Below are 4,419 nucleotides of genomic sequence, written 5' to 3' on the forward strand. Positions count from 1 at the left end.
TTAAATTGTAGGAATTTAAGTCCTTTATGAACCCTGGAAATAAAGCTTGTTTTTGTGATGAACTTGATCAGAAACAAGAGTTTTCCTTCACACTGTGTTGTCTGGACACTCTTCAGGAGCACATGGACACAATTTATTCTTTAACAGAAGCCATGCTCTAGTTTTGACATAAAAGTTTCACAGAAAAACTCTGTGGGGTATGTGCAAAAGGAAACATTTAAAAATTGTATTATAACTACAATAGACTATAAAGATATAGATTTAGTCATTGTTTATCCTTTGCTCATTCTTGGAAGATTTTTAAAACTATAATTTTTAATGAAAACATTCTGGAAATCTTGAGTGTAGCTTACCATCCAACTTGCCTTTATATCCAAAAATAAAATTGTACATTTGAAGTAAAGGTTTTCAGTCCAGACCAGTTGAGAATTCTGGGAGCAGCACTTCTGTGATACCCTAAAATACACCCCCAAGTCCACCTTGGGTTTTCAGTCACAGTTGTAGTGGGAGTTCCATTCAGTCTCAGATCCATCTTTTGATGACAGCAACTCACCTCAAGAAGTGCCCCTTTCTCCGCTTTATGACTCAGTGTTCTTTCCAAGCTACGGAGGCCCCTAGGCCTGTGTGCAATTGGATGCCACAGGTGCAGAGGAGTAATGCCTGACACCAACGGGTTCAGGCTAGTGGAAAAATACTCCAGTCTCCTGTCCTTCGAGAAGAGAATTGTGGGAAGCAATGCTTATTTCTAAAGAGGTGCCGATCCTGAATTCAAGTCCCATATACTCACAATGGCAACCTCAGTAATAAACCCTTGTATTGGATGTTCTTCCATCTCTCATTCTTCATGTTCTGTAACTCCTGCTTCCTAGGGCTACATCACAACTCAACCACTTAGGCTCAAGCATTTGTCTCAGGGTCCACTTTAGGAGGGAGGTAAAAACTTTGGTATGAGGAGTGCACCTGGACAGCACATCCTCTGGATAGGATTCTGAAAATGGATCATTCACTCTCGGCACTAGGACAAGGAGGATGGTGATAACCCCTGGTGTGTATCAGAAATCTTATGACTCTCACCTTGGGGGGACAGGGAGAAGCAATGGGTTATCTGATAGCTCTGTCTCTAGAATGGTATGGGGACAAGGGATTGTGGAATTGTAGAATGGCTAGCATTTATTAACTGTCTTGGAGGCCTTGAAAAGATAAAGTGGCACATATCAGTCAACTTGCAACCTAGGGTACACTGTGAAAGCCAAAGGGCCTCCCTGATGGTGTGTAGAGACTGGGCTGCTGTACTGAAAATCTGACCCAGCATGTTATCAGAAGGATGTGGACAGGCATAGGAGATAAAAGACCCTCAAGTCTTTTCTACTAGAGTCAAGGCCCTGATATCTAAGGAGTAGGATTCAGACCCAGGATGAGAACATTTGGGTGAACATGTTTGAGGAGCTTTAAGTGCCAGATTTCCTGCAGACCACCATGCCAGTCAGAGCAGCTCTTTCTCTCACATCAATGGGGAGCAGCCTTTTCTTCCCTAGAGACCACACACTGAATTCCTTGAGGCTCATGGCTTGTGAGATGACTACGTACCTCCTCAAGCTCTAACCTCCCTCCTTCCTTGATTTAAGAGTGACATCAGGTTTCAGCTAAGAGAAAATTTAGTCCTTATTCTAGGAAAAAAATAGCTTATTTACTGCAAGAATTTAGGAACTGGCTACTAAGTCCTGACCGGAAATTGGAAAATCTGTGTGAAGCTGGATCTTGACTGTGCTGGTCCAGAGGAGCAGAATATAAGGCTGGATGGAGGAGGGTTTATTGACATGGTGCGCTCTTCTGACTTAAGACTTAATATCCTGGGAAGGACATCTAAACTGGTCATAGGCTGATGGTATAGCTTCTTGAAAGTTGGTCACGATGGTGCTACACTAATTGAAACAGAGATGTTGGACTGCCCTATCAAAAAATTGAAGAAGTGGGGATAGCAGGTGATATGGCAGTTAAGGCACTGGATTCCCATATGGCCAAACATGGTTCAAGTCCCAGACTCAGTGGCTCAAAAATTATGCTGGGCGTGTGTGTGTGTGTGTTTGTGTATGTATGTATGTGCTGAGAATCCTGAGAGAAGGAATGGAGGAATGGAGGAGAAAGAATTGCAGCGTGGTCATACCCCCCCAGGAAGATAATTTTTCACTTTCTCTCTCTGTCCCTATGGCAAAAACCCTTAAAAAAAAAAAAAAAAAAGGAAGAAATCAGAGGCTCAAAGAATTGAATTCTTCCTTGTGAGACAACTACCGCTACTTTCCCAGAAAAAGTCCAGAAAACACTCTTTACTAAGACAATAAAGGATGTACCAATGTCTTTTGAGAAAAAGCAGTTGTACCCATACTCTATCAGCCAGGATTCAAGCAGGATATGATGTCATAGAATTGAGCAACCTGTATTAATTGAAATGATAGCATCTCATAACATAGGAAGCAGGTAATGACATTCAACCATCAGCAACAAAGTGATGTCAGGTTGAAGTGAATGTCACCTCTCCTACCAGAAGTACCCACAATAAACATTCACTCACTCTTCCCCCAAAGGACCTTAAACCACTTAGTAAAGTAATTGTACTCCAAGACAAGTGGGATACTTAATCCTTGTATATAGATTATTGTATACAGGGCTGAGATGACTTGATATTAAATGGTCTTAAATGTCATCACAGTTCCTCAATTAGAGTAGGAGCTTGCAGATACAAGGTAATAAATTCAGTTTCAACTCCAATCCATCTCACAGTAGTTTCAATTGGTCCAGAAGGGTCCCTGCGGTAATTTCCTGGTCTCTAGTACATACCTGGGGCAAATATTCTTAATAGGTTCACATTGGTTCCCTGACCTGTGGAATAAATCTATTATGTAGGGTCAGTGGAAATCCCTAAAATTGCACCTCTCGGTCCCAGCCAAGATAGTAAATCAGTTATGGTTTTTGCTGTAGGGCATGTGTGCTTGCTAGAGAGACAGAGAGAGAGAGAAAGAGAGAAAGTGAGAAATCACCCTCCGGCGGATGACGGCCCTGCTACAATTCCTTCTCCTCCCTTTTCCTTTTGGGATTTTAGGTATGCACACACACATGCCTGCTGTGTTTTTCAAGCTGCAGAGTCAGGGACTCAAATTGTGGTTAGCTATGTGGGAATCCAGCACCTTAACCACCATGCTACTGGCCTTTTATTTTTAAAATGTTTTAAAATTTACATTTAATCACTGTACATCTTTGCAGCATACAAAATGAGTTTTCCCAGTATGAATGCAGTGCACATGAATTGAATCACAGAAATATTCTCGAGACCAGTAGATGATGTAATGGTTACATCGCTAGACTCCCATGTAGTTGATTACGGTTCAAATCCCGGACCTGGAGGCTTAAAACACACCAGGTGCATGTGCATGTGTGCCCCAAATCCTGACAGGAGAATGGAGGAGAAGGGATTGAGGCATGGCCATACCCACTGGGGAAGTGATTTCTTGCTTTCTGTCTCTCTGTCTCTCCACTGACCACATGTACCCTATTGCAAAAATCTCTAAAAAAAAAAAAAAAAAGTTATCATCAACCGATAACTTTTCATTCTTGTGTCTGTTAAATTTTTTGAGATACAAAATCTTTCCTGAAACATACCAACACAGCCCCAGCAGTATGAGGTTGCTGATCTGAAAAACTTTTTTTTCAGTCATTAAGAACACCAGTGGTGCAGCAGCAAAATAATACACTCTGTGAGGCAGACCCAAATGGGAAGGCTGTCAGTTCATACCCAGAGACCACCCAGAGTACACCAGGTATATGTGCACCAAGAAGTGCAGGATTAATTAATGTCTGTGGGGACAACTCTCAGCCAGTAGGAGAAGGAAACAGGTTAATTGATACTCTAGTTCTATCAGCTGTGTAATTTTGGGAGGCATTCTGTAAGCTTTGCTGGACTGGAACAGTCAGGTCCAAAGTGGCCACCCTGATAATATATCTTTATGTTGGTTTTCTCCCTTTTGCCTTCCCTACTCTCTCACTTCTGCTTCCTGAGATAACTAAAGTGTCTACAGATAACAAGTCCTTTCTCAGGCTTGACTTACAGCTGCCATAAACAAAGATGAAACATGAATCAGATATTTATATATCTTTCTATGTAAGTTATTTAGCGATCTTCTAGGCTGTGTATAAATGATTATTTATGAATAATTACTAACAAAGTGGGGTTAGTAGAACATTTTAACTCTGCACAAATTAAATTTTTTTAAGCAATATAGAAGTTGATGACATTGATCCTTGCCCACTCTGAACCATATTGAAATGACCCTCAATTCAACTTCTACCTGACAATAAATATTTGATTTTGATAATAAATAAACTAATGGCCAAGTGATGAAAACCTACACACACACACACACACAC

This window comes from Tupaia chinensis, unplaced genomic scaffold (assembly GCF_000334495.1).
Source record: "Tupaia chinensis unplaced genomic scaffold, TupChi_1.0 Scaffold000054_1, whole genome shotgun sequence".
NCBI classification, from domain to species: Eukaryota; Metazoa; Chordata; class Mammalia; order Scandentia; family Tupaiidae; genus Tupaia; species Tupaia belangeri.